General features: G+C 36.1%; 1 long non-coding RNA gene across 1 annotated transcript; it reads left to right on the top strand.

The window, feature by feature from the left end:
* Nucleotides 1–20,942: 20,942 nt before the first annotated feature.
* Nucleotides 20,943–23,956, top strand: LOC117026190 (uncharacterized). The gene is made up of 3 exons (XR_004423716.1): nucleotides 20,943–21,062; nucleotides 21,197–21,389; nucleotides 23,356–23,956. It is a non-coding gene; the product is annotated as an uncharacterized LOC117026190 (long non-coding RNA).
* The last annotated feature ends 328 nt before the right edge of the window (nucleotides 23,957–24,284 follow it).

Raw genomic sequence — 24,284 nt, 5'->3', positions numbered from 1 at the left:
TCATCCTTCTTCTAAGTAAGCCTGCTCAGTGAGATCCTGAATGGTTACACTCAGTACAACAGACAGGGGGCTGGAGGCAGAGACATGAGCTATTAGAAAGAAACGTGAATGTATCAAATTAAAGGTTTGCCATATCACTAAATTAATAAAATTAGTAAACATTGCTATATTACTTCATTGATATAGCAAATTACTTAATCAGTAAGTTAGCAGAGGTCTGCTAGATCTTACACATGCCTAAGTCTAACAAGTCTGCCTGACATTTTACCTTACTAAACAGATCTGTCTCAAGGAAACAAAATTATGTGGGAAACTGAACTTATAAACCACGTGCTACTAATAATATCATCTGAACCATGTTACTAGATGTGACAGATCTGGCATTTCCTGACAGATACAAATTGACTTAATTAAGTATTAATAGTAATAAATTAAGGCAGGATTAAATATGTGGTCTAATGTAACTTTCCTATCAATAAAAATCTGTGATCTTGCTGCCCTCAAAGAAGAAAAATAGCTGTTGCTTAGGACAGTGGAGTAACGACTTCATAATAAGGCTTACCTGTCATCAGCGAGCAGTGGTATCTTGGAACATGGGTGATGCTCATGTATATAGTTAAGTGGTTTGTCCACACACTTAGCACGGGACTATTCATTTCAAGAATACAGAAATTATTCACCGAGTGCAAAAGGCCTCTGTAATTCTGATGAAACAATATTAAACACATATGTGTGTGTGTCCCTATTTTATTGTGTAATGCAGAGTATAGATACGCTAGATCCAGGGACCACAAGTGGTGACCTTGCAGGCCAACTCAGCCTGCAGACATGAAGACATACCTTGTTCGGTCCATAGAGTTTTAAACATAGGGACATTTCACCTCCCCCCAAAAAAAATCCAGGTTTCTGATTTCATTTTGGAAAATCAGGCAACAATGGACATTCCTATACAGAAACGGTTTGTACTGAGTAGGAGCTGTCCCGTTTGTGTGCAATATGCACACTCAGGTTTGCTCTGGTCTTCTCTAGTCTAGCCTGTTTCACCCATTTGTATAACGGGTGTGGCTGCTGTAGGTACTTGAGGGTTTTTTTCACCTCTGTTTTAGATTCTCAGAGCAGCCTCTAACGTTAGAGCTGAAAGGAATGATGCATAATGAAACATAAGTACTCAAAGAATTTCCACGAGTCAAGGCGTTTAATGTGGGAATTTAAAGGTGAATTTTAAAGGACTTGGGATAGTCAAAAGGGGAAAAGGAAGGTTCTTAAGGCATCAGGGCACGAGTGATGGTGGCAGCCTGGACTTCAAAAATTTGGATTAACAAGTAAGACCAACATTTCACATAAAGGGATTAAAAAGTATTTGTGTTTAGTCCAATTTGGTTAGAAATGAGGATCCAGTAAAGGAATTTTAGGAGGGAAGTGATATGATATGATGAGGGTGGTATCTTAGGTAATAGTAGATAGAGGAATATATTGCAAATGACTGGACTCAGAGGGACCAGGTGGGTAGTAGTAGTGCAGTAATTAGGTGTGAAATAAGGAGGAACTCCTAGGTGGAGATTTGTAGCAATGGGGAAGATTATAGATGAGACATTTTGAATAACGAAGCAACTGGCCTTGTAGAACACATAATTTCCCAGGATCAATATGTGCGTAGGTAAATGGTTGTCCTTACTTTAAAATACCAGCTATATTTGTTTTATAAGTTAGTGTTTATGTTGCGATGAAATCTATTTTTATTTTTTGCGTTTTTATTAATCTTAATTTAATTGAAATTGTTTCTGAGATCAGTTATTTCTCCAAACCCTTGGCCTTTATCATACCCCTCTTCAATATTGAGAATTATCTGTTCCGTGTTTGGCTCTCTAAGTAACCTATTTATATTGCAATGGGTGATAATTTTTAAACTATGACTCTTCTTTAAGGGATAATAGATATTAAGATAAGACACAGGAAAATCGATATTTTGAGTTGTAAAAGACCTTTGTGATTAATTTAATCCCCTTGGTCAGAAAACTGAGGCCCAATAGATAGCAAGTGATGGAATGAACCAATAAAAATGGCTCCCTTTGAGCAATACAAAATTTCCTTCCTTCCAATTGCAGGACTTTGGGTAAATTAGTTCCTATGCAAGTTCCTGCTCTGATTCTCTGCAAGCTCATACATGTACTACTCAGTCAGTCACAAATTTCTGAGAATTAGTGTCTCTTATGCTGCTTTGTATTAGAAGACAGAGAAAATCCATCTCCAGAGGACATGCTTATGAGATATGAAAGGCGTTTGGTGCCAAGATCATTGAGCCTTTCTTAGGGCTAGAAACCTCCAATACGTTGTTATTTCAGATTTGGTGTGAAGTCTTATCTTCAGGTATACTGAATTTTATTTTACTTTGCTGAGATTACTGGAGGCTTGAAGCCGAAAGTTTTATAAGCTGAAACCTCTAAGCAAGTCTCAGGTTAAGCAGTGTGGGTCCCGACACAAGGTCTGCTTCAAGGACCTGCTCCATTTGGAGATGCATCTAGCTCAGGGTGGATTTTTATCTTCATTAAAATTTATAGGTATTTTAACCCACATATTAATTAAAATGCCTCCTACTTGAATTGAAATATTGTGGTATCAACACATTATCTAATAAAACAATTTATACACAAAGAAGATTTTATTCTCTCATTTTGGAAGATCCGCCTCTAAATTTTAATGTCTTGATTGGATGTTGGCCAGTGTGACTCTCACTCCACAGGTATCATAAATCCAGGTCTTTTAAAGATGATTTCAGTAGATGTTGATGGTTTATATGCTAATAAGCCCTAGCTAAAACAAAGTACCAGTCTATGATGATTCTTCTAAAAGTAAAACTAAATGTGTATGTAATTTATATGATTCTCTCTCTTTCTCTCTCTCTCTATATATATACATTTATATATGTGTGTGTGTGAGTATATATATATAATGTATATATATATATACATATATATATATATATACATTATATATATGTAGAGAGAGAGAGAGAATATATGTATATATATTCTAGACCCATAGATGTGGTTCTAGACTAATAAAAACATAAAATTAATTTTATTTCCTGTTGCTAGGATAAACCCTAAATTTAACATCTATAATAGTTTCTTAATCAAAGGAGAAAATGTGTAGAGTGAGAATAATACGCATAACTACATTTTTATAATTACATTATAAAATTATGTATATTATATAATTATATCATAAAATATCTTACTATTAGCAATAACTTCTAGAAGAAAGTATTAACTAATTGTGTTCAATGACATATTTTGTTGTCTTTCTGAAATTATCTCCAAAGTGAGTTACCCGTCTCATTTTAAAAACCAATGCTCATTTTAAGAAACTGAGGCTTAAATAGCATGCAAGCCTAACATTAAAAATGATATATTAATGCATAACCATTTCTTAGTGGAGAGAAACACATCAAAAGGTTGAATGTTCAGAGAGACCTTTTCAGAATAGCAATTTTCCTACCATAAAAGCTGGCAGCCTTTTGGTTTCTGAAGGCATCATTGCCACCTGGGACGATTTTTAAATTTGAGGAATAAGAAGCCCTTTAGATAAAGCATATTAACACTGTCATTTGAACTGTATTTGTAATACTCTGTTATTTCTTCATTCCAAAATGTCAGTTATTTCAGCATTTTAAGAAAATCTGAAATCCGAATCCTTCATGAGAACAAACTTGGAAAGTTAAAACTTGAATTAAAATTTCTATTGCAACAAAAGTGCACTTCTGCATAACACAGTCTGATCATATTGTTCCCTTTATTTTTGTCTTAATTACAATTTCTCAAGATATTAATTAGATTGCATTTCTTTTCTTTCATGACGGATTTGTTTTCCCTAAAGTATCCATGGCTCCATCTATTTCAGAAATCTGACCCATCTGACCAATATAAATAATATTGGACCCACCATGCCTCACTCTTTGCTCTTATATCCCTTGACTTTTTTCTTTTATAGCATTTACCATCTGGCATCTTATGGAAGATAGATAGATAGATAGATAGATAGATAGATAGATAGATAGATAGATAGATAGATAGAGATAGATAGATATATAGATAGATAGACAGACAGACAGACAGACAAATGATATGCAATATTTATTTGTTGGCCTGTCACTCCCACCACTAGAAGATGAGCTTGATGAGTACAGGGGCTTAATCTGTTTTGTTTGTTGCTGGGTCCCCAGTACCCATAGAGCCTGGCACACAGTAGGTGCTAAATAAACAGACTTTAAATACATTTAATGAATTACTAAACATTTAAAGAAAAGTTCTCTTTTATATCTAGAACACTGATCCTGCCAATCATTTTCTCGCACATCAGAGAGGAATGATACATATATTTAAAAAAAAAGAGCTTACGTATTTTGTAAAACCCGTTAATCACACTATCACCCCCTTGATATTTACCCTGCTGCATAGAGAATTTCTGTGGCACAAGTTGAGGAAAAGGAAGGAACAGAAGTCAATGTAGCCTATAAAAAGATGTGACCAACTAACTCACTGTATCAGAGAATCTTAATAATGGTAATCAATCACTTATGATAAATTTAAACAACATTTACTTTGGGCAGGTAACTTTGTGCCAAGAATTTATCCTGCATTCTCTTTATTTATGATAAAACAAAAATGACATTATACCTTGTCATGAAAGAATGCTTTAAGTGATGCTTTTAAATATATATACACTGTTCTTGAAACAACTCCTTCCTGATTTATGGTTATAGACGCCACTGTGCACATGCTGTGGTAGTTGATATAAAAAGAAGTGTGTTCAGCCACCGTGAGTAAGGATTGATGCATTTCCCATTAAACTAGAAGTTTTAATACCATGCCCACTCCTAGGTTTTTCCTAAACAAGCACCATTTTTTTCTTCATTTTTTAAGATATTAGTACTAACCTGCCAATGGAATAAAATTCAGATGCCTCAAGATCTGTGATCTTAACATACTTTAATTATATGTGCTATACTAGGAGACTACTCTTCTGTGGAAACTCTTAATTCTTCTTTCTGTCTGGCATTAGTTCCCAGCATTTAAAGTCACATACTTTTAGGCTGACAGTGTTTTGACTTTTTAGAATATGTGGGCCCTGCACTAGCCATGCACTAGCAATTTGATTTCCGTTGGAGTATACTCTGTGTGTGTCCCCCTACCCTGCACATGCACACGTGCACTCACCCATATTTATTACTTTGAAAGAGATTTCATTAGGACCACTATTATTCTTTTATTTTTGACGTAGAAAACTACTGCTTACAGTATACACAAGATCAAAAGGAGGGAGAAAGAGGAAGTGGATCTTCTATGTAACTTCAGGATGCTTCTGGATTTATACTAACTCAGGCTACAGTGAGCACAAATGTTTCCAAAAGGGTCAGTATTCCTCAGCTTCTAATGCAATTGATGATTCTGAGCCCATGGATGTTGATTTCATCTATGACAAGCTAGATGAAGCCTGGGAGAAAACAGTATAAATATTTAGTTGTTTTTAGCCTGAGCCTTATACAGGACCAGGTATTAGCTTAGAAGTTTTGGTTTTCCAATTAAATCAATGGAGCTGAGTTAGGCCCTGTTATTTGGGCACCCAGTATCCCAGAGTTCTTTTCTAAGTCATAGTACATGTTACTCCTCTGGCAATAATTGGTCCTCCAAACTATTGTGGGTCCTTTAACAGTAAGGATCCTGTCTTAAATCTTTGATTCATATTAGACACACAGCTGGCAGAATTATTTGTTTCTTTTATGAGCTGTGTGACCTTGGACAAGTCAGTAACCACGCTGGAAATAATTATCTGTAGCTAGAAAAGAAGGGAATTGAGTTATAAAGCTGACCTCAAATTGCTGGAAAATGGGAGAAGATGAGAAGAGAATAAGCAACTAAGGCTCTGGTATTCCGATTCTCATGAGGGAAGAGCCTCTTTGCATATCAACTTTTTGGATAATGAAAGAATCCCAAAATGAATACAAGTTTGGAAATCTCTGGGCTAGATGATTATCACAGCTGTTTTTTTAGTAATAACTTATTTTTATGATATTATTTCAGAGCATCTTTCTGATCCATAGATTACACAAGTGGTAAAGAAAAATAAAAGCACTCTAGGTGGTGAGATTATGCAAGATTTTTATTAATTTATTTTTTTTGTGCTTTCTACTGTGCACATACATTGTCATTACTATTCAAAAATTAATTCTTTGTTAAAAAAAGAACTAAGACACATCTACAATATAACAGTCAAGAAAAACCTATGGGTTTTAAAGAGACATTTTATTGAAATACATATGAATATATTTGAGGAGAAAGAGAGAGACAGAGAGAAGAATATACAGTTATGGGTTGATGTTTTCCAAAGCACAGCATTTTAAAATAATTTTATGTTAATTAGAACATGAATTATGACTTATTTTATGTAACAAAAATGAACCCCAACTTATATTTGTTTCAGGTGCTTTTCATTCTTTTTCAAAATTATTTTAGCAGATATAGTTTATATTTGTTATATTAAATACTAAGATTTTTAAGATTAATTTATTTTTAGTGTTTGATCTTCAGAAAACTAAATAAAGGAAAAATTACCATTGGTATTAATTAGTACATGAGAAATATTACACATAGTTTTTAAAAAACTCTAACTTAAAGACAAGGACATTCTTTCTATAGTCCAATCTTCTAACTTTTCAAAGAATATATACTATACTCTTAGTCATGTACTCAAATTCAGCCTAATATTTTAAAAACTGTCTCTAATAAGCCATTTTCTCAACTCTTTCTGGCTTTTAAAGTAATCACGATTCAAGCTCCGATGAGCAGTAGAGCCAAAAACCATTGTTTTAGTTTTTGCTGCTTTTAAAACCAGTTTGTTTTCCTGGAACCAGTCTGCCAAAGTCTTTTTGCAGTTCAGTAGTTAAGTGAGAAACAGATTTGCCATTAAAATGCACAGTCGTGCCATCTGCATAAAGATGTATAGAGCAGTAATGACATATCCATGTTAAATCATTAATAAAAAGAGAAAAGAGGAATGGGCCCATGACTGACACCGTTGCTTAATAACTGGAAGGAGAAGGAAGGAAAGAGACAGCCCTGTGAACAGTAACAGATTGATGTCTGTCGGAGACATTTCTTATCTTTTGACAGCATTTGGGCCAGAGCCCATGCTCTCTACCTTCTGTAGTCAAAGCCCATGGTTCACTAGGCCAAAGCAGTTTGAGAAATTAATAAAAAGAAACAACAACAACAAAAAAAAAACCACAGCACTTAATTCAGAATTCCCCTTCAAGACGTGTATTCATTAATATTAGGTTGTCATGGAGTGACATATGAAGTGTTGGCAAATTCCTTAAAGGCTTTTCTTATGTAGAACTCATGTGTTTCCCTGATCAGCATCTTGGAGCCTTCACAATACTTATCATCAGAATCGACCACTGATACTAAATGACTTTATTGCATGATTTCGTATTTTATTTTATATTGGGGAGATAGAGTTTCTGAGGATGCTAAAGCAAGTCATGAATTAAATAATCAGTACAGAATATAAATTTCAAAGATAGGAACTCTCTTTGCAAGAAAAAGATGGGATGGATAAATAAATTCTATTCTTGGGCAAAGTTATACCTTTGATCTTCATTTTTCTGGTGCCAAATTCAGTGAACAGTATTTATTGTGATATAATGTGTGACGTTACAGAAGGAATTGTAGTGATGATCCCCCTGGCCCTTGGAAACTAGCAATTTAAAAGGAACTCTTAACCCACAAGAAAGACATATAATCCAGGCATCAAAAATATATCAAGAGGTTCATAAGTATTTTGGCTGTAATATATATATAATATAACACACACACACACACACACACAGAGGGTGCCAAAAAATGTACATACATTTTAAGAAAGGAAAAAGACTATTAAAATTGTAATACCTAATATATGCCAATTACAAAAGATGAATATAAGTCACACTTGACTTCTGCAATTTATAAGAGGTGCTCAAAATGGTTACCATCAGTGTCCCGACGCTTCTGATTACAGCAAACTACTGCTGGAGCAACACTGACCAAAGTGTCCACTTATATACATTTTTTTGGCACCCCCGGTATATCAGATTTATATCATAAAGATTCAATATTTGTATATATTGTGAAATGATCAACACAATAAGTCTAGTTAACATTCATCACCATGCGTAGTTATAAAATTATTTCTTGTGATGAGTTTTAATATCTACTCTCTTAGAATCTTTCAAATATGCAATACAGTATTATTAACTAGAGTCACTATGCTGTACATTAGATCACATGGTGTATTTATTTTATACCTGCAAGATTAACCTTTTGACCTCCGTCACCCATTTGCTCATCTTCCATCCCCCACCTCTGGTAACCATCAACCTGTTCTCTGTACCTATGAGCTTGTTTTTCCTTTTTGTTTTTAGATTCCACATATAAGTGAAATACTATATTATATAGCATTCGTCTTTGTCTGACTTATTTCACTTAGCATAATGTCCTTAGGGTCCATTCATGTTGTCACAAGTGACAAAATTTCATTCTTATTTAAAGGCTGAATAATATGCCATGTACCAGGGGTCCCAAAAATATGTATACAAGTGGAAACTTTGGTCAACATTCTCAAGCAGTAGTTCGCCGTCATCAGAAGTGTCTGGATGCTGATGGTAACCACTTTGAGCACCTCTTGTAATTGCAGAAGTCAAACGTGACTTGTATTCATCTTTTGTTATCAGTGTATATTGAGTATTGCAATTTTAATAGTTTTTTTCCTTTCTTAAAATGTGTATACATTTTTTGGCACCCTCTTATATATTTTCTTTATCCCTTGGAACATAGGTAGTTTCTATGTCTTAGCTATTGTAAAAAACACTGTAATAAACATAGGGGTACTATATCTTTATGTGTTAGTATTTTCATTGTCTTTGGATAAATACTCAGAAATAAAATTGTTGAATCATATGGTAGTTCTATTTTTAACTTTTTGAGATACCTCCATACTGTTTTCCATAGTGGCTGCACCAATTTACATACCCACCAATGGAGCACAGTGTTCCTTTTTTTCCCCACATCCTTGCCAATACTTATTATTTCTTGTTTTTTTGATAATAGCCACTCTAATAGGTGTGAGGTATCTTGTGGTTTTAATTTACCTTTCTCTGATGATTGGTGATGTTGAGCACCTTCTCATATACTATATTGGCCATCTGTATGTCTTCTTTGGGAAAAGGTCTGTTCAGGTTCTCTGTCCATTTTCTAATTCATTTCTTTGTTTATTTGTTTTTGTTATTGAGTTATATGAGTCCTTTGAACTGAGATGTGTAGTACAGTATATGTAGGATGTATATGTATGTATAGTATGTATATGTATGTAGAGTATAAGGAGGGGTTAATTGGGTGTTATGATTTGAGGTGGAGAGAGAGTGCCCAAGTGTGTAAGGCAAAGGGAACAGGAAGTGCAAAGGCCCCAGACACACTGGAGAAACTGAAAAAAAGGCTGGTATCACTTCCCAAGGAGTTAGCAAAAGTTGGAGGGTTTGGCAGGGGCCACATCATGCAAGGGCTTACAGGCTAGACTATGAATACCATTTTGATTAGTTGCTGAGAAATAGTCTAAGAAAAATCCCTAGGAATTCATAGAAAAACCTATCCACTTCTGTGATGAAAAGAATAATGAGCATTACCTTAGACATTGTGTTGGATTCATTTCACACAGAGTAGCCTTTCTGAGGAAGGAGTTGCTTGTTTACCAGCATATAGAATGCTCAGAGACTTTTCTGATAACTGTCAACGCAGTAAATAATGATAGTAAAACATGAGAGTTTCAGGCTCAATAATGCTTACCTGAAATTGCCATTTCCAAAGTAAATAATCTGAATCAACAAAATTTGCTGATCAGAAACAATTCTAAACTATTGAATTGGCTTTCCCTTATTATTTTATTTGGATAGAAGGATGCATACCCAAAACATATTCCCTGAACTATCTGTAGGTTATACATTCTGAAAGATGCTAGATCCTTGCTATTCGGTGTGGTCTGCAGACCAGTGGTATCATGGGGAGCGTAGTAGAAATGCAGAGTCTCAGGTCCCACCCTAGACCCACTGATTCTGCATTTTACCAAGATCTTTAAGGGGATTTTGTGCACATTAATGTTTAAGAAGTGCTGCTTTACATACTGGGAAAAATAATTCAAAGTAATGTATAAATTAGAGCATCGAGAGTAAATTTAAAATTAGCTTCCTTGTAGTTAATTATCATTTTAATGTAAAATGTCCTTAACATTTTCATAAATTCAAGTTTAATTATTGTTATTGAAAATGTTTCACTAGGAAACAATTACTCTAGGCATGGTGCCAACAGTTTCAAGGTTTAAAATTTACTCAAAACACAGCAAAATATTTTGAGTGTATACATATTTTCTTGTAAGGCAGAAATAGCCACGTTAAATATCAATTATCAATTACTGAAATTTCCTGTAAGCAAACAATGTACACAATGGTTAAAGGCAGAGCAACAATTCAATGGTACGTTCTTTGTACTAAAATCATTGTTAAGTAATCATTTAGCCCTTGAAGCCTTTACAGTCAAAATCTAGAACTATTTATGGGATTCATGTTTGAAATTTCCAAGAGTATTTGGACTTATTTGGAGCTCAAGTTTATATAATAAAAACACATTCTTAACAATTTATTTAACTAAATTTGGAGCTCCAAACTCTCAATGGATGTATGAATCATGGGAGCCTTGCCAGATGTTTTGGAGTGTGGAATTCAAAACGCATTAGCAGCATGGCATGTCATGAAGTTTGATGCAAAACATTTCTTCTCTCTTTCCAAAAAGCCTTGTTTAGTTTCTATTGTAAGGCATGAACTATGGTGACAGTTCATAGCTCTAGGGATACATCTAAAATCCATAAGTAGTATCTACCCAGACAGTGGAAATATGAGGCAATTATCTATACAATCAATGTCACAAAAAAGCTTGCCCACCCAGCCATGTACAGATAACCAAGTCCAAAATGCCTATTTACCTGTTTGGTTTATTTCACTATTTTACACCTAACGTTCTGCAGAAGTTCTCTTGTCCCTTACTGTATTCCCAACCACCTCACCCGCAGCAGATGACCTTCTTTATTCTTTACAAAGAAAATACAATTCATTAGAAAAATCTTCTGAAAAGACCCATAATTTCACCAATTTCTCTGGGGTTCTACTGTCCTATTTATCCCTTCTTTTTCTTATCCCTTTCCTCTGAATCTTTCTCCTCACTTTTCAAATTTGTCATAGTATTTAATAGCATCACATTTGATACAAGTAGTAGGCTTCAGTGAATGTGGAAAATGAAGGCTTTACTCTCAAACATGTGAAAACAAATTAAGCACAACTAATTATCTTCTCTTGACCCTGTTTGCCCCTGAAGATGCCATTTTCTTCTTTTTCTTTCTGTCTTTTAGAATCAGACTTGTTGAAAGAGAAATTAATACTCCTCAACTCCTGTTTGCTCCTGAACCAGCCCTCCCAACTCAGGCTCAGTGAGTGGTTGGTAGCAATACCATAAATTACCAACTTCCTGCAAGTTTAAGTGTTAGTTTTTCATTCCTAAGTCCGCTCAACCTCTCTTCAGCATAGGGTAGTCTGTTACCTCCTTCTTGAAATTCTCTGCTTCCTCCTTCCTGAGAGTCTCAGGTACCCTCTTCCCAAGTCCTTTCCATTCCAGCCACATGTCCAGAATTGGGCTCCTCCCCTCTGTTTTCTGTCCCACAGATTAACTCAGTCTGATGCTTTTTAACCTCCTATTGCTTTTCTTGGCAATAGATTGTGCCCCTATCGACCATGTTCATAAACTGTTAGAAGCATTGTCCTTTAAACAAAACAAAAAAAGAGGTTCTCTTCTTTCAGGCAGTCTCCGGAGGCCACATTACTTATGAACAAAGGAGCCTCCGTCATGTAAAACACGAATTATCACAAAGGGTGATTCTGTATATTAAAATGATTTTGTCAGCATAAGTCAGGCCCCGTAGCAAAATGGTGGTAAAATAATAATCTAGAATGATAATACCTGGCATTTACTGAGAGTTTCTATGTTTTAGGGATTGTGTTAATTGCTTTAAATGCTTATTTTAATTTAATTCTCACAATAATCCTATGAGGTGTTCTCATCATTACCCTCCTTTACTGACAACAAAAATGGAGGTAATAACTAGCTGAAGATCATACAGAGAATAAGCAGTGGATCTAAGATACGAACCTAGACAGTCATAATGTTATATTCCATGCTCTTAGCCAGATTCTCCACGGCCTTGTGACATGTGTTCAGAAATTAACCAGCATCTAGCATCTGCAGTAGTATAAGCCTTAGACCAAAGGAAGAAGAGATTTCACTTGGTACCACCTCAGACCCTGTTCTTACCCTTCCCCACAGGGTAAAGAGTCTGCTGTGCAAAGGAGACATGCCACCCAAAATATATGTCCTCTGTTCTAAGTACGTTTGGAGTACCTGAAGCTGGGATTGCTTTCCCAAAAAGCTCCGTGCCTTTTGAGAACATCCACAGGTCTCTTAACTGGGTCTGTTCTCCTTAGCAAAGACCATGGTATCAGAGTTCCTACCTCCAGCTATGCCCAGGTGTTGCTAGGGGCAAGTTGCAGTGCCCACAAACATGTGCTTGAGGCCTCATAGCGTGGCATAGAGCTGGCGCTGTCAAGAGAAGAGAGACAGATCACAAACCCCGCACTGGTGCTAGGCAATCTCTGCTCTGCCACAGGCATGCACAGAAGTCTAAAGATCCTAAAACCTGGCCTTCCAGGGGGTAGAAAAGTAAACATGTCTAAGAGAACAGAAGATATTTCATTTTACAGTTGTTTAAGCTTGAATGAGTACTCTTAAATATTTAGCCCCATGCTATATGGGCCTCAATTGTCTGCTTATCCCAGGTCCTGCAATTGTTAGGAGAGGGCCTGGATGTCGAGTTCTTTTTTTTTTTTTTTTTTCCACTTAATGCTATAGGAACGGAGCCTTTTTTTTTTTTCATGTCTGCCACAATATTATGTATTTTAGAACAATATTTTTTAAAGTTTATTATGTACAAGCATCACCTGGAGCAATGAGTTTCCATTTAATGCGCAGAGGACTCACCTGGGAATCTTATTAAAATGCAGGTACTGATTCAGCAGGTTGCAGGTGGGACCTGAGAGTCTGCATTCCTAACAAGCCCCCAGGTGATGCTGATCCTGGCAGTCTTTAGACCAAATTTTGAGCATCAAGGACTTACAGTACTTGTTTACAATGCAAATTCTTGGGCATCATCTTCATAAATTCTGACTAAGGAGATCTAAATGGGACCCAGATGGTGAGCAAAACAGGAATTTTTAAGAAACAATGCAGGTGGTGCTGGTAAGGTGGTCTGTAGCCCATATTTTAAGAACGAATGCTTCAGAACATGCTTCTCAAACTTTACGATGATACAGATTACTAGGGATCTTGTGAAAATGCAGATGCTGAGTTAGTTAGAGGCTGTATTTCTGACAGGCGGCAGGTGATGCTCGTGCGACTGACCTGTGGACCACACTCGGAGAGGCTTTAGGCCACCATCTATTAGTAGGCTATTTTGAATAAAATATGTATTCAATTGTGAGGTAAAGAGTGAGAAGGTAATTTGGGATATGATGTCTACAGACCATGTCCTTAATTGTTTCCTTCACAAGTTTCATACAAATAATCTTCAGACCTTTGTGTGACACCAGATTGGCTGGTGGTCTCTTTCCTGAGCTCCTGCTAAGGTTGGGGATCCCTGTTGTCAATAACAATTGGGCCGATACTGTTTGTATTTCCAAGAAGCTCCTGTGAGCAATCCAACACCTTAAATAAACACCAGGCATTTCAGACAATTGGACCCTAAAGAATATTTAACTTAACAACTGAGGAAACAGAGTTCCCAGTTGAGAGCCCACCAAGTGATACTCAATGCCACAAACGCTCTGTGTGTCATAAAAGGTTGTTCATCTCACGAATTGGGGGTGGACAATGACTGACCCAGATGCTGGAGTTTCTTTGGCTGATCCATTTTACAGCCTGAATCAGGATCTAGGTAGAGGAGTGAGACTGTGCCTATTCATAGAGCTTGTTCTAGTATTTGTGATCAAATTACTGACAGGCAGCATTCACAGGGCAGTTTGTAAAGGTGAGTTAAGGTAATTCAGGAGGTTGTTAACAGTGAAGAGCCTGGTTTTCTACAGGCCCAGAGATGCTGTTTTGCTGAGGCCCAAGTCCCCCAGGGACAGTCTCCATTCAACAGGTATCTATGAAACGACAACGGCCAAGTCCTTAACTTTGAACTCACTGCTTTAACATCTGTTAGACTAGGTTTATTATTTGGAACATCTATTACAAATTGTGTAATACCTTAAGTGATGTTACAAAATTTTAAGAACTCCTTACATCTGCCTGCTTTGAAGTACTGGAACATACACCAAAGATTCATTAAACATTACAACAAGAACACAAAGGCAAAGGAAATACATTAAACTATCTCTGTAATTAAGCACTTTTTTTAAGCTGGCAGGATACTTGTTGAATATCTTTTTCTACAATAACCCATAAAGCGGTGACAGCCACCTCTCCATCAGTGAGACTATTAGTTTATTGACATGATGGAATGATGAAGCAATAAAATGTAATTGATTCCTAAGGATGTTACCTCAAAAAATTTGATACTACATTCAATGACAAAAGGCATGATTCTCTTTAATTTATATCACAGATGTTTTGCATATTTCAGCAGGAAACTGAGAGCCCTTCAAGGTTATCAACCCCAGGTTTATCAGCATGTGGTCCCCTGACTAGCAGCATCAGCAAAAGTTGGGATTTTGTTAGAAATGCAAATTCCCGGACTACATCCCTGACCCATGGGTTCAACCAGAAATCTGTGTTTTAAGAAGCCTTTTGATGATTATGGCAGGTGCTCAAATTTGAGAACCACTAACCTTTACCAATCCCTTCCAATTCGAATTATTCCATAGATATTACTTATACACCTGTTGGCCCAGAAGAGATATTAGGGGAGAAATTTGATCATGAGTATAGAACATAAAGATGATACTAGAATTGCTTTAGGTCCCATCAAAAAAAAGAAGTGAATTCATAAACAAAGGTCTCTTTTTACTTTTTCACTAAATACAAACAAGAGGAAATAACTTTTGCCTTAAAGATGGGATAAGAAGCAGAGTCTCTTTTGCCCCCATAACAAGGGTTCTCTGACTCCAGAAGGTTCTGGAAGAAGATCAATTATCTAGAAAGCTGGTAGGAAAAGTGAACAGCTTAAGAGTGCAAAGGTAAGTGAGCATTGAACGTTATAAAACCATTTTAGAGCAACCCACCCAGACAAAGGAATGAGGAATGGGGATGCGGGGATAGGAGTGGAAGGAAAGTCTGCTATTATCTCCTTAACTTTAGGGATTTCTCCTCATTATCATTTTACCCCACACCATGGGCCTTGAGACATTCAGTGTTCTCTTCTTAAATGACAGAAAAAATAATGAGAGACGGTGAGAGAGTTGTTTCACAGCATTAACAATCTCAAACGAACTGTCCGGCTTTCATTATTTACAGTATTTCTCACATTAATTTTTGGCACAATAGTATGTTAGTAGATTACATACCCTGGGCAGGAAAGAAGGTTTTTGAATTTAATTTATTTCATGCAAGCTAAAAAGTTCACACTGATTTATGAATGTACAATGGAATAAGATTCAATGAGCCTTGATGAGACCAAGCTGAAATAATTCAGAATCAGAAGGCTGAAATATTATAGGCAGTTTGTTCATCTCTGAAATCTCATACTGTTATTTAAATTCCTCTAAGTTCATTAATCCCATTTAATAGCAGCTGATGCAAATCCACTTGGACTTTGGGGAGGGAAAAAATAATGGTCCATAATGTCCTCATGCCACAGAAAATAATACAATTATTTTTACTTCGCAAGAGGTCACGATTGAAGAGTTTGAGATTTCGAGCTGCCATAACTACAAATTTAGCAAAAAGTAGGCATTTAATGATAGAGTTCACTTTAGTGGTTTAGGTTTTATTTTGAATGTTTGTTTTGTCTTAAAAACACTAATGCTGAAATGTTGTCTCAAATCTTTATTTTCAAATCACTTATTATATTACCTTAAATTACAGGGTGCAGCAAAGGCCAGATTTAAAAGAAAGCACACTTGACTCTCTCATTTTTCTATAAATAACATGACACTTTATGAAATAAGAATTATCATAAAAGTTTCTCTCTTTTTTTTCCTCCTCTAACTCCAGTTGCAAGCACTGAGCTAATGGCCTTCCTCCAAGTAGCTCAGTAGACTATTCCAAATATAGGAGCATAATGGTTGGAGGTTAACGGTAGGAAGTCTGAGAAAAACGGTAATCTATAATTTCACCACAATTATAATGTTTCCCTTAAATAATAGTTAAGTCTCTGGGATGAGTGCTAACAAATACCTTTTAAAGATGCTCTTATTACTTTCATTGTTTTGATACTTCTGCACTCTCTACATATGCCATTAGAAGCAGTAAAAGACCTGGGTTTTGACCCATGGAGGTTTAGAGGTTGTGGTTAACAATCAAACAGAGGCCCTCAGCACACTGGACCATCCTCGAGGGTGGAGTACATTGTTATCTAGAGGGCCAGGCTATGCCACATTTACAGGAAGCAAAACTAACAAAGTTAAGAGACTCTTCGTCAGGATTTACCAGGCCTCCATCTAAACCCCTCAGAGGAGAAATCAATGTTTGGCTCAGTTGAGGTGATTCAGAGAAAACCTTTCTTTTTTCGAATAAGAGACAAGATACCTAAAATTCCCCAAGGTTGTGGGTTTAGGTGTAAATCCCATTTTGTCTGTTTTACATCTTGCCTTTGAGAAAGGAAATGTACAAGTAAAACTATCTTTTGGGTAAAGAACCCAATGGGCCATACAAACAGCTGTGCAGGAATATCCTAGATGGAATATGCTCCAGGTCCCAAGAATCAAAGCAGAACATGTGAGTTGAACATTTAAAACAAATGATGAGCAGTAAGTGAGATGAGTGTCTCTGTAATTAGACCTGTAATTTTAAAGTATGAGATACATTGTTAGCAGGCTTCGGGATCTCTGTTTATCTAATATCTTTGGGGGGAAGAAAAGGTCTGTTTGAAGGAAAATTCTCCCTGGGATCAGTGGGCAGAGGGACAGTAACACACAGATTACTGTCCTGGGTGGATTTATTGGTATTTCGGGAGAGTCCTTCTTCTGTCCCCACTGAAACACAATGTACTATTATAGATTGTGATTAGGGATGGGATCGTGCATTTTGCCAAGTTAAAACCCACACAAAATTGTAGGGTTAGTCTGGAACAAAACTCCAACTTCTTGGTGTAGAGTTTTTCTACTTATGGCAAAATGTGGCTTCCGGGAGGGTGAGTTAAGATGCCTCAAAGGGAAAAAAAAATTCTTCCAAAGGAACATTTTGATAATTCAAGTATAAATAAATATAAATCCAAAACACATTTTTAATTAAAGGGAAATTGCTTAGGAAAACACATTTATATCCACTCCCCTTCCACACACACTCACAATCCCCTCTATAATGTTCGAAAAGGGTAGCTTTGGAAAGGGAGGACTATAAACCCACACTGGATTGCCTTTTTCTGATAGTGTCTCAGAATCAGGCTTTTTGAATATACGTAAGACTTATTAAAGTAAGACTAAAGAATGTTCTAAATCACAATAAATCATGTTAAATGAAAGTAACTGGTTATGAAACTTATGCTGACGTTTCCCCCACATTAAACATACCTAAATCTGTGCACTTTTATCTTAAGAACTTGATCCTTTCACAATCAGGTTTTCTACTTCCCCGAAAGTCCCTGTACTCTGAAAGCCACAATTCCTCTGCATTTTCACCTGTTTCTGTTACCTCCACCATACTGAGATGCTTGAATTACTGGATGTGAAATATGAAGATTTAGTTTTAGCCTTGTTCTTTCTTTCAAGCTCTTTTACTCTTGTGGTTTTTGTGGTATCTTATAATTATGTTTCATAAAATGCTTTCAGGTCTATCTTCTCCATATATAGATATATAAAAATATATACTAAGCAACCATTCAGAGAGAAAGAAGACAGGAACAATGGGAAAGGGAACATATGAAAAGAAGTATTCAGTTCCTCAAACATCTGTACTATCTATGGTCGTTTTGTTTTTTGTTTGTTTTTTTTTTTAAAGAAACCTGGCTTCAAAAGGAAACCTAAAGACACTGATACATAACCTCTCAGAGAGCTCTTAGCAGCTACAAGGACAAACAGAATTTAGTATTTGTTTCACTATTTATACAAGAAAGGCCAAAGGAAGTTTTGCTTGTGGAAATGAAGTAATTAAAAGAGCACATAGAAGTTAGCCTTGAATTTTTATTCTCAAATGTGTTTTCTACAATGTTCTTCTACTCCCATACAGTTATCTGTTTCCCCCACTAGACTGACCTCAAATGAAGGGGTGTGTCTTAACTCATTTTGATATTCTCACTGTCTACCACTGGACCTGGAATTTACAGGAGACACCCAATAAATGCATTAGAAAAAAAATTGTACATATATGTGTATGGGTGTGCATACACATTGTCTGGCCCCATAGTAACAAAAGAAATCTATCCTCTTTGAAATTCTCCATAGTATCTAGAGCTACTGTGAGCAAAAATATCACAGAATGCCTAAACTCCAGGAATCAATCAGGTTTGTACTTACAAAGAATGTAATAACCCAAAATCTGTCCTTTAATTGTGGTGGAGAGAACCTTTTCTATTATTTTAAATAAATATTTGGTATTTGATATCAATATGCAGAGATCTTAAGCTTCTCCTTTTAGGATTAAAAAAGAAAGCTATTCAGTTTTCTTTGCCATTCAATGCTTACCATCACACTAATCGAGAGATAATTTAGCAACAACAATGAAGACTTATGATTCCTTTTTTCTTTAACTGAATTTCTTCTCTTCAAGTTAATGATTAACCACATTGAGTTGCATAATTGGGGAAAAATGAGATTTCCCAGGCAATGAATGGCTTTCTGATAGGTTACAAATTTATTCTGAACAGATAAGCTACCGTATTTTCAATTGGACAATCAAAATATCATTTTACTTCAAAGGAAAGGAAGCAATAATTGAATGCCTTGACTCACTTCATATTTATGGCTGTTTTCCCATTATGGAATACAGTTGGACATAGTTTTACACTCCTCTGAACTGAACACATTTCTTCTGTACATGGAACTTACTACATGAAGAGGGGTATTGTACAGCAGGAAAAATGAGAGGCATATAAGAATCAGGTCAATAGCAATAAAGCATTCTTGCTAAGTATTCAGTTGCTCTCTCAACAGAATAAAGAGGATCTTGGGTTGCCTTTTCTTAGAATCACCTCCTTTGCCCCTATAGTTTAGATATCCACATATTTGTATTTCAAAGCATCTTATTTGTCTTTAAAGAGCTCAAGGCATATGGGAATATACATACTTACAACACCAATTCTAAAGATGAGAAATACAAGTTGGTAGTTACAAAACAGTCACAGGGATGTAAAGTCCAGCATAGAGACTATAGTCAATAATGTGGCAACACTACTTATAGTGCCAGGGGGGTGCTACACTAACAAAGGGGATCACTGCATAAATTTTATGTCTAACCACTATACTATACACCTGAAACTAATATAAAATAATATTGAATGTCAACTGTAACTGAAAAAAATAGATAAATAGTTTGAAGAAAAGATGTGAATCACAAGCCAAGGTTGTGCAAAAAAAATTTTTTTAATGTTATTTGGAAATGTAAAACTTGATAGAAATAACAATGATAGAAATAACAAATTTGTTACCTTAGTGATTGCAGATATTTGGAAGGAACTTGAGAGAGCAGTGTACAAATCCTGTTATCCTGTTGTGAAAGGATCAGTCAGTCTCTTCATCACTTGTAGTGATTCTCAAACCAAGAGCAGTGAGGACACACAGATGCCAATGTAGACACAGGGGCTTAATTTTTTCACTTAGCACAGACATATCTAAAAAAAAAGTCTTTGATCAGCCTCATTGGTATCATTATTTAATATGTACAAAATGCCAGTGATGAATTTCATGATGAACAAAATGGCCACTGGTCTGGATGAATCCCACATGTTTTTATGTAGAGGGAAAACCCAAACCTCTAACACTGGTGTAAGAACCAAGCTGATATTACTCTTTAAATATAACACAAGAGGTACTTGCTTAGAGTTCTCCTTAAATCTATGATTAAATAAGCCAAACTACACTCCTGCCAAATCTTACGGTGTGTATTGAGGGTATTGTAACTTTCTTAGGCTTCTTCTCAATTTATGTCTTTAAGACCTAAAGCTTAAGGAGACTCACCTTTGGGGAACAGGCTGCTATTAATCCAAAGAAATGAAAAATCATAACTATGAATATTCACTTTGATATACAAAAGGCAGATCTAGAAGAACTCCCTAGAAACAGTTCATTCTTTCACGTTATATTTATTGGGCTTACACTGTAAGTGATGAACAACATTATCCTTGGCCTTGAAAACTCACAGTCTAGTCGGGGAATACCGGGGAGACAAATATGCCAAAGAGAAACTCACTGCAGTTTCACAGGGATAGGAAATGGCACACCTGGCTACTCCTAACAGCTGGAGTGCAGTTGGAGTCAAGAGAGGAAATTCTTCCCCAGGGAGGAATATGGTTGAGCTGAGTCTTAAAAGACTAATGGAAATCAGCATGTCTAAGGGTTGGAGGCAGAGTGTTGAAACAGGGAGAAGTGATATATAAGACAAGTAAGAGAAGCAAAGGCGACCTCAGGGCATGAGGGCGATTCGCCATACTGCGGTAGGCTGGGCCAATGCCTGGGGTGGTCCCAGGTGAGGCTGGAGTAACAAAGGCAATTCACAGGACTCTGTAGGAAGATTTGGGATCTAACTGACAGCACTGGGGACCTTTTGAATACTTCTAAGTAGGTGAGTGCCATGATCAGTTTCACATTAAAAAAAAAAAATTGCCTGGCACCCTATGGAGGATTTTGGAGAAGATAAGGCTGGAACAATCGGTGTTTTTCTTTATTTAGAGATATCACTGTTGTTTATGTCTTCAGGTCTCATTCCTAAGCCCAGTAGCACTGTTGAAGGTCTATGAGAGGACACAGACTATTGTCATGCCTTACTGGAATGCTTCCTCACTCAGCTAATGGGCTCTAGAGAAATCCTAGAACGATGACTATTCAGAGAGCCAAAACAAAGCTGCTAATGTTTTCTTCTTCAGGGACGGACCCCATCACATGCTCTTTGGTAAGTTACTTTGCTTCCCGTTGCATCATAAGAAACCATTACCACCGTTTCACTACTGGGATTTATTAAATCTCATATTTCTACCATGTCATTGGTAACCGTGGTCCTTCTTCAACAATCTCATTATGACGAGCAGCTATTAGTAATGTATTTTGCTTATCACATGCGAAGCCCTGTGATAAGCATATATGCGTTTTATTGCATTAAATCCTCCAATAACCCTGGGAGATGGGTGCTCTCAGCATCGTCAGTAACATCATTACAGCCCCATTTTCCATACAAAGAAAATGAGACTTAGAGAAATTATACAGTTTGCTCCCAGGCAACTCCAGGAGGTGGCAGAGCCGGGATAGAAACCCAGACCTGTTTAACCCCAAAGCCTCTGCCCTTGATAATTTCTATATCCTGCCCGTTGGAACCGGTTGCCACTAGAATGTTTTAACTTTTAAGTCTTGTGTCTAAAATACTTCTGCTTAATAGATGATATCCTGTCTTTCAAATGAAAAGAGTTCAGCATCTTCCTTAGCATTTTTTAAATGAACTCTTTATAGTTTTGTGTCAATTGGCCTTTTAAAATTCTCTCTTTTACTTTGTTACAGTTTTGGTTTTTATTTGTATTTTAAATCAAGATCTTTCTTCCTGTGGAGTCCACCCAGGCCACTCTTGGGACATCCTTACGTTGCAGTAAAGGCTAAAAATGGAACATTCGGGGTCCTTAACTGGACTCTGGCTTTATAATTGCCTCTGTGGTGCCCTCACCACATACCCAGATGTGCAAGAGAGACAGAGGGGGCAGTGAGGGAAGGGAAATGTTAAAATAAGGCTAAGCAAACAGTTTGCACAACAGATGTTAACCCAATTTGTAATTTAAAAGTTCCTATTTTTGTTCACCTCACCACTTAGACAATGGACGTTTTAATTTCTCTTCCAAGCACTGCCTGTGAATTAGGTTCAGAAAGCTAAAGTCCTCACTATTTCCATCAAACTTTTTTTCCTAGTCATAGGTCAAAGAAATAAAATGGATAAGTTTTCTTTTTAGTAACAGCATAGGTTATAAAGCTTTGTTAGGACTTAGACAATTTGTTTAAATATTTCTTCTTAGTTAATATGGTCACCAGGACCAGATTTAATTAAGTTGAATAACTTATTGTTATAGCACAAATCCCACTGGAAAAGAAATACCCAACAGTTTCATTTACATAATTTTAAATAGAATAATTGAAATCAACTATGACCAGCGCTTTTTTTCTCAAGTCACTCTTCACAACAACCTTTTGTCCTTAGAAATTAGAAGGCATTAAAGAAACCCAGTGAATTTAGTAAACTAGTATTAACCCCCTATTGAGGTATGTTAGCAGAATTAGAGCTGTTATTCTATAATGAGGAGAGGATGAGAATAGCTGCATAAATTCTAAAACTATATTCGACCAATATTTTATCTGAAAGGATCGAGTTTAAAAATGTGAATTACCTAATCTCTATAACTTTATACTCAAACCGCAAGAAAGTTGTACCCAACACATCTCCCCACATGTTGGGTCCCACAATCACCTGCACCACAAGTCCCACAAACAGAGCCAGCTCGTGGGTGCAGGGAGGTAAAGCTGACACAAGTACTGGGAGGCATGTTAGTGGTAAAAGTCAAATGTACATTGGAGGAACTAAAATAATTGCAAGCCGAGACACTGTGCTACAATTGGTCAGTAAATAGAGGACGATGGCATGTGGAAAAGAACAAAGAAAATAAAACTCCTGAGAAAAATCTAAAGAATAATGGGGTGTTAGGTGAAAAATTAAGATAACGAGGGAGAAGTTTCTTTCAAAGAGAGAAATTTCTTTTCTGATCTTGTATTAGTGCTTGTACATCGCTATGTTTTTTCTTTCCTTATTTTTTTGTGGCATCTTAATCCTTTTTTCATAGGTCAAAATTATACACTTAAACACTCACAGGCTTTCTATTTAACAGAGAACTGACCCAGGAGAACTGAGATGCTGGAGGGAGGAAGGAGTATCCCAGCTATAATTATATGTGGATGAACCATAAGAAAGAAGCAGAATGACGATGATGATTGAAAGACACTTCATGGAATTACAGGATCAGAGAGCTGGACATGACCTTAGAGACTAAATCCTCAAAGTCTCACATTTCACAGATGAAGGAAAAGCAACAATAACAACAACTAAGGATCATATATTTTTAACTGAACTACTTTAGGTTACATATGTCAATGTTCGATTCTCTGTTGCCCTTTCAATTATGTGATAAACCTAGGTACATCAGACAGACTGAGAGTGTTGAAATACTGAAATATTTGGAACAGCATATATGTTTTGCAAAATCACATTAAAAATTTCCACAAGTTTACAATGTTTCTTTCAACCATATCAAATTTATATTTTCTGTTATTTTCCCCTGGGAAGCTGCCTCTTCTTTCCCAGTGGAAATAGCTTTACTCTGGAAAAAACTGTGTTTTGTCCATTTTAAAATCTTGGTTTCCTACAAGTCTATGAGAATGAATGTAAATGTGTTCCCTCCCATTTTGAACGTTTGGTGGGAAACTGTAATTGCAAAGATATGTATGAGGAGGTTGGGGAGGGTTTCTAGGAAGCTATTAGCATAAGTAACTTGTTATTAAAGCAACATGAATAGGAATTTTACTAAAATTACTTTGTAACCAAAAAAAATTTGAACAGAAGTAAGTAATTTAACATTGACTTCTACTTGCAATACTTACGGATTTAACTACCCATGAAAGTGAAACCAAGTCAGTAATCAATTTTGTATATATACACTGCATATCAGTTATTGGTATATATTTTCATTATGTAATATAATACAAATTATTATATGTTGTAAACATATTGAAACTAATTAGAATAAAGACATAGTGTAGA

Source organism: Rhinolophus ferrumequinum, chromosome 8, assembly GCF_004115265.2.
Source record: "Rhinolophus ferrumequinum isolate MPI-CBG mRhiFer1 chromosome 8, mRhiFer1_v1.p, whole genome shotgun sequence".
Taxonomy (NCBI): domain Eukaryota; kingdom Metazoa; phylum Chordata; class Mammalia; order Chiroptera; family Rhinolophidae; genus Rhinolophus; species Rhinolophus ferrumequinum.
This window is presented reverse-complemented; position numbering and strand designations above follow the sequence as displayed.